This window comes from Mustela nivalis (genome assembly GCF_964662115.1).
Source record: "Mustela nivalis genome assembly, chromosome: 17".
Lineage (NCBI taxonomy): Eukaryota > Metazoa > Chordata > Mammalia > Carnivora > Mustelidae > Mustela > Mustela nivalis.
The window spans coordinates 24,828,161-24,842,951 of NC_139036.1; the positions used below are offsets into that span (position 1 = coordinate 24,828,161).

At 49.6% G+C, this 14,791-nt stretch overlaps 1 long non-coding RNA gene across 1 annotated transcript; it reads right to left on the reverse strand.

Annotated features, from left to right (window-relative positions):
* Positions 1–3,643: 3,643 nt before the first annotated feature.
* Positions 3,644–14,461, reverse strand: LOC309851748. Its single transcript, XR_014304905.1, has 2 exons — positions 14,342–14,461; positions 3,644–4,249 (listed from the first exon to the last, which is right to left on the reverse strand). It is a non-coding gene; the product is annotated as an uncharacterized lncRNA (long non-coding RNA).
* Between the last annotated feature and the right edge of the window lie 330 nt (positions 14,462–14,791).

Below are 14,791 nucleotides of genomic sequence, written 5' to 3' on the forward strand. Positions count from 1 at the left end.
CCATCTGCAGGCCGGGGTTTGAGACTCACTGTTACCAGCTGTCTGCTGACCCCAGGCAAGTTGCTGCCCTGTGAGTTTTGCTTGTGCCATCTGGAAGATCAAAAGAAAATCTAAACAGGTAGGGTGTTCTTTTGTGGCCCGTGGGCCAAGACCAGACCCTTCTGAGGCAAAGAGACCTGCTTTCCACACAGCTGCCTACAGATCTTGTTCCTATCTGCTGAGTTCATTTCTGATCTCTTGCCTTTGAAGGTGGCAAAGGTCCCGTGACCGTCCCCTCCCCCATACCACCATTTCCGGATGGTCTCCAGGAGGCCATGGTAGTTCATCCTTTCCTTCTTGGTCCTCAATTCATTCTGAAACAAAGAGAATTCAGCCCATTATACAGAGAGGAGAAATGCGGGTGCCAAGAGGTTATTACCTTGTCTTGCCTACTGACTGTATAGCTGATCCTTTAACTATATGGACCTTGTATCCTGACAATTTTGCCCCTGTAGGGATTCTTGAGAAAACTGAGCCTCGGGGAGGTGAGGCTGTCGGGCAGCTGCCTCGACAAACAGCTAGGAATTGGCAAAGCTGGACACTGGTGCAGTCGACTGTGACTCTGGAGCCCACAGCTGATCCCACCTGGTCCTGCTGCCTCTCCCATAATGGGTCCAAGACTGTGCCTCCCCGCAAGCCTCCTGCCTTCCAGGTAGAAAAGCTCTATGCCGCCCTGACTCAGCAGAATGAGAGGAGCCAGAGAGACCTGGGTTTGGAAAAGCTCCTCATTCAGGAAGTCTTCTGAGCGCTGCGGAGCCATCCCGGACTGTCAGGAGATATAATCAGGGTGACCTCATAAGCTTCACGGATTCATTAAAGCCTGTGTTCTGGGGTAAATGATTGCTTTCCCCCAGTCTTGCTGAAAAGAAAATCGATAGCCTCCTTGTAGATTTAGAACGGGACAGTTGGCAATTAGAAAACACTTCCCCAGGCAGGCACTGGAGAAAGGGGTCTCATTCCACTTCCCATTCATTCTGGCAGTGACACACGGGCTGTGTCTGCGGCTTGCAGCGGGCTGGGGAAGTCCTGGGCCGGGGCCCTGGGGACAGGGCAGACGCCTCACCTGGGGCCACGTGCTCTGGGTCCCATTGCTGCCCCCGAGGCTTCGTTGGGGCCTTCCTGCTCTCTCCTGTGCCCCACCCCATCCCTGCCCCTGTCAGCTAATGGATTTTTCTCCGTACAGCAAGATTTACTAAACAACTGAACTAGGACGCATTAAGTCTGCGGGTTTGGAGGTTTGTTTTAGAGCAATTCTCGCCCGGAGAGCTGGCCACTGAAATTAAGATGCATTCTTCTCAGCAAATATTGATTTCAACTAGAAGCAAATCCGAGAAGCTCACCGCTCACTGGACTGGAGTGCTGGCAGCTGCCGTCCGGGCTGTGGGAGGATCACCTCGCTGCCCCCCACCTGAGGCCGAGCACATGAGAGCGAGGAAGAGCACTCAGACCTAAGCAGGAACAGAAAACGGCGCAAAAACGTACCAAACAGAAACGCACTTGGAGCCTTACAGTTGCTCAGGTCTATTACCAGATCAGGAAGACGGCCTTTGTCCCTAGGACAGTGTGGGCGACCCCCATGTAGGATCCCGTAGGAGACTGAGCTGGCACACACAGCCACAGTGACAGGCACCCGGACTTTCTGTGTCCCTTACAAAGTGGACCTCAGAACTCCCTTCCTCCAGAAGACTTGCTCAACTAATTCATTTTTCTCTCCACTTTCTCCAATATTATCCACAACCCAGAAAGGCCATGTCCATGTGTGTCTTTGCCTAACATTATCCTGCCCTGTCTGCATTGCTCCCAGAACCTTCCCAGGGATGGGACCCCATGCGTATCTTCAGCGTCTCCCACAGCACCGCAGGTTCACGGTGCAGAGAGCTCGGGACGTGTACAGAGGAAATTAGTCCATCTACGATCTCGATTCAGTTCAGAAACCTTCTAGCCTTGAGATCTGGACAAAAACTTCTCTCTAGGCCTCTGTTTTCTTATTTCAAAAAAAAACAAAAAAACAAAAAAAAACAAAAAAAAAAACAGAGAAGTAGGATTGACTAGATGGCCTTGGAGAATTTTCACAGCTACTAAAAATAGATCAGAGGTGCTGTGGTTCTTAGTTCTGGGTAATACCTCACCCACCTCCGCACGCCCCTCTTCTCAACTTGTGGGAAAGATTTTGGGTGGAGTAAACTTAAGGAGGAGGGCACGTATTGCATGGAGCACTGGGTATGGTGCATAAACAATGAATTCTGTGGGTGCCTGGGTAGCTCAATGTGTTAAGCTTCTGCCTTCGGCTCAGGTCACGATCTCAGGGTCCTGGGATCGAGCCCCACATCGGGCTCTCTGCTCGGCAGGAAGCCTGCTTCCCTCTCTCTCTCTGCCTGCCTCTCTGCCTACTTGTGACCTCTGTCTGTCTAATAAATAAATAAAATCTTTTAAAAAATGAATTCTGGTATACTGAAAAGAAATTTAAAAATTTAAAAATTTAAAAAAAAAAAATGCCTTCCCCAAGGCCCCTTGGGCAAGGGATCAAAGTTGTTAGGATGCCTGACAGTGTCACAGGAATGAAAGAGGCAACAACTTTGGTAAAGGGGCATTTGGACACCTCACTGAAGACGACCTAGGAATAGCAAATAACCATGTAAAAAGAGATTCCGCATCATTGGTCCTATGCCAAAATACGCCTCCTAGCAGGGCTAAGAAAATGTTTCAGACCGACGGTGCGAATGCTGACGAGGATTGGAACATTCCTACAAGATGGACAGACCCACTGCGGACATCCTGGCCGCTTCTTATCAAGTTAAACATACATTATCACATGACCTAGGAATCCTACATTTGGGTATTTGCTCAAGAAAAAGAAAACTTCTGTTCACGCAGACATCTACGTAGGAATGTATAAAGCGGCTTTGTAAGCTCATTGCCAAAACCTGGAAACAATGCGAATGACCTTCCTCGACCTTCGTCGGGTGAACGGATAAACCAAGTGTGGTGTAGTCAAGTCAGTGGACTACTAGTCAGCAATGAAAAACAATGAGCCCACTGACAGAGGCAAAGAGGCCACAGAGGAACCTCAAATGCATTTTGCTAAGTGAAAGGAGCCTGGACTAAAAGGCTGTGTGCTATATGCCTCCATTTCTTTTTTTTGTTTTCTTTTTTCTTTTAAGTTTTTATTCATTTATTCCACAGAGAGAGAGCACAAGCAGGGGGAAAGGGGGCAGAGGGAGGACCAGGCTCCCCACTGAGCAGGAAGCCCGATCCCAGGACCCTGAGATCACGACCTGAGCCCGAGGCAGACATTAAACCGACTGAGCCACCCAGGAACCCCTGCATGCTTCCATTTCTAGGACTTTCTGGCAAAGGCTCTACAGGGATGGATCACCTGTCAGTGATTGCTAAGCAGAGTTTCACGGGGAGAGGCTGACTACAGGAGGCCAACACATGGGAATCTGGGGAGTGACTAAAGTCTTCTGTGTCACCATTGTGGTAACAGAGACATGACACTTTGCACGTGTCAAAACTCGTCCAATCGCACGCTACAAAGAGCAAAATTTTCTCTGTGTGAATTTAGAAATGTATTTTAGTAAATGAAAACAAAAAGCCAAAGAGAAACTGTGAACATGGCCATGTTGACAGATTCTGTTAAAATAGTGGCCTCGAGCTGGCCCGGTCAGACCATCCTGCTCTAGACCCCACCGCTCCTTCCCTCCATCCCTGCGCATCTCCGGTCTCCGGGTTGGAGAAGGGAGATTTTTCAGGGTGAGCCAAGAAGTGATCGAGTCTGACTCCTCTCTCCCTCAGCTACTTTAATCTTCCTTGATGCGGACTTTGGTGGTCAGGCTGAAGCAGGTGGGTCTCCTCAGGGATGGAGAATCCCGCTGGGACAGCCTGGGCAGACACAGAGCTGGCTGCTCAGGCGTGGAGGGCAAGGGTCCGGGTTTGCTTCTACTTTGTCCCACCTGCAATCCAGGGCAGAGAGGTAGACACCGGTTCAGGGCAGAAGCGCAGAGGGGTGTGGAGGAAAAAGGAAATCCCCTCTAAACTCCCATGGTGGAGGAGGAGGAGTGGAAAGAGGGGACAGAGATGCTCGCATACGTGTTCATCCGCCAGCCTGGTCTGCCCATTCATCCCATCTTTCCGCGGATTTGTTATGTGATCTGAAGTGACTTGCCCGTCGCTGGTTAAGGTAGGCTGTAGCTTCAGCTGGCTTCTCCATCTGTAAAAAATGGAAAAATAATAGTACCTTCCAAACCTCAGATCGTTATTGGGATTATGAAGTGCATCAATATTTATTCATTCGCTGAACAAATATTTTTTGCTCATCTATTAGGTACCTGTCGCTGACTTATGTGCATAAAAATTCATTTTTTCATGAAGTTCACAAGGTAGGTACAGAGACAGGGACAGAGAGTAAATTTATAATCCGGTAGGTAGGTGGTGGGATGCTATGAAGAAAAGGAGCTGGAAGCTGACAGCCCAAAGGGGCTGTGTTATCCAGAATGACCAGGGAAGGGGGGTGCGTTTGTGGAGGAGCTGGTGTTTGAGGGGAGACCGGGAGGAACTGGAGCTTGGGGCGGGGCAGGGAGCATTGCACACAAAGGGAACAGCATGGGCGAAGACTCTGAGGCCCGAAGCCACTAGCCAGAGTTGACGAACAGGGAGGGGGCTGGTGTGTCTCCAGAGGAGGGGAAACGGTGAAAATGAGCTCGAGAAGTAGTGAGGGACCCATGAGGAAAGGTGATAGGGCACCATCTCCGCTTTATCTTTAATTTAGAGGAAGACAGGAAGACATCAAAAGCCTTGGAGGAGTAGTACGATCTGACTCATGTTTTCAAGATTCTTTCTGGACAATCTGTGGGGAATATATGGTAGAGCAGCAGGGGTGAAGGCAGGGAGCCTGGTTAGGAAGCTGTTGTCAGCGGAGAGCTGACGGCAGCTCCAACAAATAGAAACACATCTGTCATCCTTAGAACAGAACGTGGCCCCTGCAAAGTGCTCTGTCAATGTTATCTATAATTACCATTGCTAACATCATCAGCTTCTTTTTTATTTTTTAGATTTTATTTATTTATTTGAGAGTGAGAGACAGAGAGAGCATGAGAAGGAGGAGGGTCCGAGGGAGAAGCAGACTCCCCACAAGCAGGGAGCCCGAAGCGGGACTCGATTCTGGGACTCCAGGATCATGACCTGAGCTGAAGGCAGTCGCTCAACCAACTGAGGCACCCAGGCGCCCCATCATCAACTTCTTTATAGCCATCAGGAGGAACAGGTCAGGGAGGCCCCGAAACAGGCTATGTCCCAGCAGGATCAAATGCTAGACCTTCCTGGACCCCACACGGGCCGTATGAGCTGATGGACCCAAGACTCTGGGCAAAGGTGTCCCACAGTCCTTCGGTCTCTCTCTCAATCTGTTCCCTGAGAAAAGTGACAGCGTTTTTGGACACTCCTTTAGTCTGGGGTCATGGGGATCTTGAGAAAGGGGAAAGCAAGAGAGTCTGCAGGCTGAGCAGTAAACATCTCTGTATGATCTCACTGCGCCCTCAGAATGGGTTCAGAAGTAGTTAATCTCCAGTGCTTGGAAGAGAAAGCAGGACTCAGCAAAGCAAACCAACCAGGCTTTGCAAGTGCCTCCTGGGCCGCAGTTCAGCCTCCCCATGGTGCTCGTATATACAGTCGGGACCCAGACCTCAAGTCATGCTTTTGAGAACCAACCGGCTCTGAAATCACTCTTTTTATTCCTTCGTTTACAAAGGCAAGATTTCTTCTTCATTATGGAAATCAGTGGATTAGCAGAAAGTGTCATCTCTCTTGACTACTGCTTTTTGCAAACACAAGAAAGATACACTCTTCCCTGGTAGAATTTTCTAGACTTCTCTCAGGGAGAGCCGCCTACATGGGCCAAGTAACCTGACCTCCTTGAAGATTTCTGGCTTTTCTGTTCTAAAGGAAGGGGAGAAAGAAAAAAAAAAAAAGAGGAAAAAACCACCATCAAAGCTTTTCCTACTTGTGAAATATCATGGATAACTATGTCAAAAGGAAATCGAGTATCTTTGGAGGAAAAGGCTAATTCTAAGACTGGCACAGGAAAAAGTACAAGATAAGCCAGAACATCTTTATACCAGAAACAAGGAAGCTATCAAACATTATCAAAGATTACGGGATTTGTGTCAAAATGACTCAAGAGCCAACTTGAGTAGACTCCCCTGGTCAAAGCTGATGCAATTTAAACACCAATAAGGACAATACACTGTATTAAAATACATCCAAATATTTAAATACATGAGTTCATAATGATACTCAAAAAATTAAATAAACCTCATTGGTCACACCTGGAAGATGCCAAGGAAATAAATTTAATCTTCAGAAAACTGAAATAAAGAGAAAGAATCAAGCATTTATCCTGCTTTTCCTTACACAAGTGGTACCATCAGTAACTGAATGCTTAATAAGGAGAAATATAACTTTCTGGAAATATTATGGCTGACAAACAAAGAGTGAGTGACTCTAATATCGCCTTAGAAAAACTACCAGGAACATTGATCTGGGAGATGGTCACTTGACCAAAAGACACCTGGGTATTGACCCTGCCTGAGGAGGAACACGGACACCAAAATAAATCAAAGCTAATCTGATCAAACTTCCCCATCTAACTCACTGACAGTTTACAGGAAATTTAGGGACAGCCGAACCCATTATATGGCACCATAGCATCCAGCAAATTCAGATTTCGGAAAACTGTGGGACAGAGGACCAGTTTCTTTGAAAAATAAATTGCAAGAGAAAAAAAATGTATATATTGGATAAGTGGAAATTATAGACTTTGAGGCACAAGAGGACGTATCAATCAATCAATCGAAATATATCGACCTTCTTGGATCCCAATAAAAGAATAAACAAAGGTTTATGAGACAATCAAAGAGCTTTCAAGTGTTACTGGTTATTTGATGAAATTAAGAAATTAATGTTCAGGGTCTTGGGTGTGCATCAATTAGCTCTTGCTACATAACAAGCCACCCCAACACTAATGGCTTAGATCAATGACTGTCTTGTTTGCTCATGGTTCTGTGAGCCACTGGTTTGGTTAAGATGCCAATGGTGATGGCTCAAGTCTGTCCCACACAGTGTGGTCAGATCCCTCATATGTGGACACAACAAGAACAGTTGTACCCACTCTCTCACCCCACGTGGTCTCTCATTCTGAAGGAGGCTTTGGGCTCTTCACATGGCTGCAGAAACATTTGCAGCAAGAGGCAAGAAAGGGAAAGCCCAAAGGACAAGTGCTTTCTGGGCTTCTTATGATGTTTGTCATTGTCCCATTGATCAAGGGTTTCATGTTGTCAAGTCTGAAGTCAATGTAGGAGTCTTCCCAAGAGTGCAAGCACCAACAAGCATGCTTTGCTGGGGGTTATGCTACGGTGTAACAACCTGCCACTGTGGGTAGTGGCATTATGGTTTTAAAAGAGTATTTCTCAGGGCACCTGGGTGGCTCAGTCGGTTAAGCATCTGACTCTTGGTTTCAGCTCAGGTCATGATCTCATGGGGAGTCTGCTTGAAAGAGTCTCTCCCCGTGCCCCTCCTCCCCTAAAATCAATAAATAAATCTTTAAAAATTAATCAGTAAAAGAGTGTTTATCATCTAGAAATGACTATTAAAATATTTCCATAAAAATGATATGCTTCAAAGGAATCAGGGGTGGGAGGAAGGATGGGAGTGGGAGTAGAGAGGAAATAACATTTTCCAGGAGTTTCCTGAGGCTGGTTGATGAGGAGATGGTGGCTTATTATATTATTGTGTCTACTTTTCCGTGTGTTTGAACTTTTTGATGAAATCAAGTTCTCTTTTTCATGGCTGGTCTGCTTCTAATAGTAGAATCCACGGAAGACAAGAGGACCTTCAACGTCATGACTGCTTCCAAAAGATCATGTCCCAGCTCCCAAGGAAATGAGGAGTGAGGCAACATGAGGGGAACTTTTCTAGGCCTTCTGGTTCCTGTCCTTCCTCGGACAGGAGCATGAAACAGACAGCCTGTGTCAGCAACATGGCAGGCGAATCCCTGCATCAGCCCTGATGTAGGAAACATCTATGACTTGACTTACTAGTATTCACTTTTCCCCAGGTTATTTGGGAGCCTAGGACACGGACCTACCCTGGATGATAGATTACAAATTGTCTCAATTATTAACTGAAAGAAGAACAAGAAGAGGAGAACTCGGGAGCCGTTAAGGAGGGGGGGTGAGAGGCAGGAATTCCATTAGCAGGACGTTCCTAGTGGAGGAGGAAGAGAAGAGATGAATCTTATCTATCTGGCATCGTAACATTCATGGCATGCATAATGTATACTGAACATTTGTCTGCAGAGAAAAAGGAAAAACGGTTTAAGTAAATTAGACACTATTCATCCCTTTAAAGTGCTTGCAGTCATTTATTCGCTCAGAATGTTTATTGAGTGCCTACTGCATGCCAGGCTCCGTTAGATGCTGAATGAGAATAAAAGGATGATTTGAGATACTTTTCCAATCTGCATTAACGACGACTATTCTAGCTGGAATAATAAATTACAATTCAAATCAGCTTAAGCAGAAAAGACAATTTGTTGGCAGGTAGCTGGAGAGGCTAGGGATGGCTTCAGGCACATCTAGATCCAGGTGCTCTAACAATGTTGCCAGAAATCCTTATCTCTCCATCCCTTGGATCCGCTTCCCCCTGTGGGCATCATTCCCAGACAGACTTTCCCACTGGCAGCAACAGGCTTATACCCTGCACGTTGGCAGCAAGTGTCCTAGGATTGGGTGTCCCTGGAACGGCTTGGCCTGGTGCCTAGCCCCAGTCGGGGAGAGAAATGCTCTGCTGGGCCAGGAGTGGGTTGTGGGCCTGGCTCTGTGGGAAAGAGGTTGGAGTTGTTGAACCACACAGTCCGACAGAGAAAGAAACCTCCACAGGGGGTAATCCCAGTGTGGCCACCGGAAGAAGGAGGATGGGTACAAACCCAGGGAAGCCATAGACATCCTTTAGGCACCTGTGGTCATGCACTCACTCAGTACATTTTCACTGAGCACATTGTGTTCCAGACTCCGTTCTAAGTGCTGGACAAACGGCATGGGTCAAAAGAGACAAGCCTTGGGGCTGGTCCACTAGAGGTGGAAATAGAAAACAGCGCATAAATACAAATACATATTTGTATTTAAATTACAGATCCTGATTTCCTATGAAGCAAATACACTGGGAGAATTGGAGGATCTTCTGGAAATGGGTAGGCAGGGAGGTCTCAGTGCAGAGGGGACAGTTAAGCTGAGTGCGGCAGGCTGAGGACTGTGGTGCGTCCCCTGTGCACACTGGGGGCCTGAACGCACCGTAGTCCAGGTCCTTGGGGAGCCTGAGGCTGTGGGGAGAGATGGGCAGCCGCCCTACAGAGCCCTGAGTGCTCTACCCAGCACAGACAAGATCCGTCCCTTGGGCGCCAGAAGGGAGGTCACCAAGTCCACCGGGGCACGTGGGAGGTTGAGTGCGGGGAGGGCAAGCGTAGGGAAGGTGCTCCAAAGACATCTGAGCAGAATCTTAAAGGATGAGTAGATACAAGGTAGGACACAAATAACAGAGAATGACAGGAGAGGAGAATGAGCGCAAGGTAAAGATGGGGCATGTTTGGAGAAGGTTGGAGCTTCCTGCTGCTGGGCACTTGGGCCAACCTTTACATCACCAAACCCAATGCCTACAGCTTTATACACATGCATTTTTCTTAGACAATTGATGACAACAGTCCCTGATTGCTGGAGGCTACCCTGAAGCTACCTAAATGCTATCAGTTATCATCGACTGTCCATTGTTGGGAGATGGGGCCTTTGTTCCTAGTTGTCAATGGTTAGGACTAGGATTTAGGATGGTTGCCAGGGAGATGCTCAGAGGCCGTCCTCTGGTGTAGGATGGAGGAGTCCAGACTTGGGCTGGCAGAGAAAACAAAGAACCCCCGTTAGTCTGAATTTCAGATAAACACCAATTACAATTATAGTATAAGTATATCCTGAATTCTGCATGGGATATACTTACACTAAAAAAAAAAAAAAAATTTTAATTTGCTGTTTATATGAAATTCAAATTAACTGGCCATCTGGTAGTTTTATTTGCTAAATAAATGAGGGGGAACAAGACACTAGGCCCAGGGACCTATCTGTACCCCATCTTCCCAATCCTTCAGGCTCAGTCTGGCCCCTGCCTCCTGTGGTCCTCACTGCCATGGGGCTGAGAGCAGGGAAGAAGAGGGGAGCCCCCAGAGCAGTGGCTATGAGAAAATAAGAGAGAATGACAAAGAGAGAGGAAAAAAACAGATCAGAGAGAGACAGGACCCTTCTGGAAGGTACTTGCCCTTACAGAAGTGGGGTTGTGGGGATGGATGGAGGCTCCACAGAGGGCCAGGTTAAAGCAATGGGCCCTGTGTTCCAGCCCCTGAGACAGAGGCAGTGGGAGCAATAAAGCTTCTTAGGGGCAGATTTTCTCCCTGTGAGGGAGCCAGACCTCAGCAGAGAGAGCAGGGAAGGAGCGGATGAGTGCTGACAAGCTGGGGCTTCTTCAGACCTCTGGTTCCCACCCTCTCAAAGATCCAGCCCTGCCAGTGGTCAGGGTGGTCTCCAAGGGGAAGCTCAGGATTCCCAAACACCCACGAGAAGCACCCTGTTTTCTTGCCATCTGAGGAGGAGCCCCAGCTCAGAGGGTAGCGGACTCCAGGCAGAGCCTGGAGAGGAGGCGCCCCCCATCCTGCAGGACACCCCCAGACCTGCAGCTCCTGTTCCTTATCTCCTCTCAGGGTCCTAGCATCCCTGCCCCCTTACCCCACCTTGCCCCCTTCTGCTCCCCACCCCACACTGGCCCTTGTCTCAGAGATAACCAGTGGCACCAGGTTCCAGAAGAATGCTTTGACCCTGCACCCCCTACCCCATGCCGTTATCAGAAACAAGCCCTGTGGGGTTTCCATCGGCCTTCTCCCCACAGAGCCTTGAACGACCTCTGTTCAGAGCTGCAAGGCCCTCAGTGGTCAAGCTACACACAAGACAGGGACCCCTTGCCCTGCCCAGCCCTTAGAGAGCTCAGACCCTGGAAGGAGTGACAAGGACAAGGGCCCACCCCACACCAGCAGCTTGGGAACGGCTTTGCAGAGGCTGAGGGGAGAGCCAAGGAACAGGGCAGCCAAGCTGTCTGGGGGCAGGAGGGTTGGTCAGGACTGTTTCACAATAGAGATTAGCCACTTCTTTCCCTGTGGCAATTAAAACTGGCCCTGATTCCATCCTCCCACCAGCCCACTTTCTGCCCTCTAGGGCCTCCTGGAGCCAAACCCAAGTTCTTTCTAAGGTATGAAGACAGGGCTGGAACTCCCCAGTCTTTTCCTCCTCAAGTCTAGTTCCTCTGACTCTGTCCCAGATGGTTCAAGGTTCACTCTTCACCACCCACCTCCAGTTTGTCGAAGTCCACATCAAAGCAGGTGACTAGGAGTGGTTACCATGTTCTCACATGGAGAATTTCACCTCCTTTACTGTGAGCACCATACCTCTATTAATGCTGCCAAAGATTTTGCTAATACCTAGCCAAAGGTTAGACTGAGCCCCAGCCACTGATTGAGTCATAGGAAGAGATGAAATTACCCCAGAGGTCAGATATTTGAGGACCCCTGAAGCAGGAGAGAAACTCCAAAGTTCTGAGGTTGCCTTTGACAAATCCTTTCTCCCGTGTTTTTATTTCTGCTCTCTGCCCCCCCAGACCAGCCATGCCCCTACCCCCACCAGCCTTTATTCCTCTTTCAGTTTCTCTTTTCCACTTCTTCTTATCCTGATGTCAAATAACAGTGTGATCTTGGGTAAGTCACTTTGCCTCTCTGAAGCTCCCGTTCCTGCTCTAAACGTGGGAGTCATGATCCCCGGGGCTGCTTGCTTCCCAGGGGCATGCACAAGGCTCGGTTGAGAGAATTAATGGATAAGAAAGCACTCTGAAAACTATTCAACACTGCACAAATAAAAGGCATTAGTTATTTATTTATCCATTTATATATGAATCTTGCACATGACCCTCTGCTGAGATGCCACAAAGTGAGAGAGAAGAACAGAGCTTGTGACTGCCCAGACCTGGAATCCTGCAATGCCAGAGCCAGAGGGGCCTTCACGGAGCAAAGGCCGCACCCCCTTTATTTTATAGATGGGGAAACTGAGGCCCAGAGAAGCAGAGTAACTTGCCCACACTTCTACTAAGGCAGCCCCACATCTTACTCCATCGTAGCCAAAGGTTAGACTGGGCCCCAGCCCCTGACCTAGTCATAGTTAGGGAAGAAAATCCACCTGAAGTCAGATAATTTGAGGAGCTCTGAAGCAGGAAGAGAAACTCCAAGGCTGTGTTTGGCCAGTGCGCCTCTCTCTCTCCCTGTTTTTATTTCTCTGGGTGACAAAGGTCATGCAGCCAAGAGGAACAAAGCCGGGATTCCAGCTCCAGGCTTGCTCCAGAGTGCACAGCCCTAGCCTCTGGGCAAGCTTGCCCCGTGTGTTGGGAGCAGAGGCTGCAGGCCAAGACCCCTTCCACTCTGGACTGGCCACATCAAGAGATGGACCAGCCACTGATCCCCAGTGGGGGCAGAGAGCAGCTCCGAGGGGCCCCATCCCAGGACACTGTCACCTCCATACCTAGCCATCTAAGGATTAATGGTTCTGGGTCAGAAAGAGGAGGCTTGGGGGGAAAGGAAGCCTTGAGGGAAAGATACAAGGTACAACAAGAGGACAAACGGGCTTCTAGAAACAGAGAGATGTGGAAGAGTAGAAAATGAGCTCCCCAGAAGATGGGGACAGAGGAGTGGCACTGGAGAGGATGGTGGCTGCTGGGTGACCAGGACAGAACCAAAGCTGCTCTGGGTCAGCCCTTGGGCATCTCTGTCATGGCTGCTCTGCATGCCTCCTCTCTCAGGCCCTGTGCTGGGCTCCAGAGGAGGGGAGGGAGTGGAGGGGCTGAAAGTTCCCCATTCCCTTGGGGGCCTCCCAGGCGAGTAAGATGCAAATGGATCTACAGATCACTCCAGAATACCCAGGAGGGGCAACCCCAGGGCTCCGTACCAGACACACAGTCTCCCTGGGCAGGTATCCTGAGCCCAGCCTCTCATGTTCTAGAAAGCACCCCATTTTTTTCAAACTAGAAAAAATGCTCAGGGTCTTAAAGTAGAAGGAGCTGCGGATTCAAGTAAAGAACCATGGGTCTGGCCTCAGCTCCAGGCCTTGTTCTGGGCTCTGCGATCTTAGACAAGTCACTGGGCCTTTCCTGGCCCCCATCTTCTTAGCTGTGAAATGGGGATGATCCAACCTACCCATCTCATCGGGCTGTCCTGAGGACCTGAGCCGCTGGCTCTGAAATCACTTGGATGCTGACTCATGGGGGGAGGGGGAGGGGCTGAGGTGACTAGGGGGGATGCGTGGGCAGTCACCCTGTGTCTGAGCTGACCCTTGGGACGAGCCCGGCAGGCTCCTGCTTTGGAGTCCATTTGCTTCCCCAGTAACCGAGGCTTGTACTCTCCTCCGTCAAGAGCTCACGCTATAACTGGGTTGCATTACTAGAGAGAGGGTGCCCAGACACAGGGAGGCAGAATCCTTGCCCACGGTCCATTCCAAGTCCCGCCCTTTGGGCAGAGCAGCGGTGCATAGGAGCACAGAGGCGGCTCAAGGTGGCCCAGGAACAGAAGCCCTCAAGGCCCAGACGAAGGAAGAGCAGATATTCTGTTGGAGGAGAGATGACTCAGGGCACATGACTCCACCTCCCCATCCAGAGGTCCGTCCACTGTCCCCCATGACTCCTTGCAGGCCCAGCCCCCTGGAAGACTGTCCACCTGCCCCTCCACTCCACACAGGGCTGGATAATTCAGACCAGAAGCCAGGTCTGAGGCTAGAAGGAGAGAGCTACAGCTCTGGACCCTCACAACAAAGTCACAGACATGTCTCAGCCTTGTAGCCCTCAAACACCTTTAGCCTGTACTCAGGGCTTCTCTTGCATTGCAAGCCCTATTGGGGAGATGAGTACCCCGGCCCATGGATAAACTTCACGACGCCTCTCTGCTCCCAGATCTTCAGCAGCTTCCCATCGCCTCTTTGCAAGTAATTCAGTCTGCTCCTGAGCTGCCTCTTGCAGGCTTCTACCTCCATGCTTAAGCCATCCCTCGTCCTCACATGCCCTTCTCTCCCATCCTACCCTGCTGAAACCCTACCCACCTCCAACGGCCTCCGGAGTCCGAGAGATCTGAGTCTGAATCCCAGCCCAGGACCTCGAGGCCGGCATTGCGGAGCTAGCCACTTACCCTTCCCGCTTCAGAGTCTGCATCGGTGAAGTGGGGCTTTGAATAGCTCTTCCCGAGCTCTGGCGGGTGTGGGCTCACCTGGAGATCTTGTTATCCAGCTGACTCTGAGTCAGCAAATCTGGGATGGGGCCCGAGTGTCTGCAGGGCTAACGAGCTCCCTGGGGCCACCACCTGCCTCCGCTGGCACTCTCGGAGTTAGGAGGGCTTAAAACAGCATTAGCTCCCTGGCCATGGGGGATGGATGTGTGCAGCTGGATGGGTGTGGGGTCCACGATATCCCTGGGGGCTTTGAGGCTCTACCTCCTTCCCACCCACCCTAGCTGATTTTTAAATGGGCTAGCCCTCTGGGAGGGGTTATAACTTCACAACCCCTGGGAAGAGGTTAATAAATAAGATTTTATTTATTTATTTATTTATGAGAGAGAATGGGAGAGGGCACACAAGCAGGGG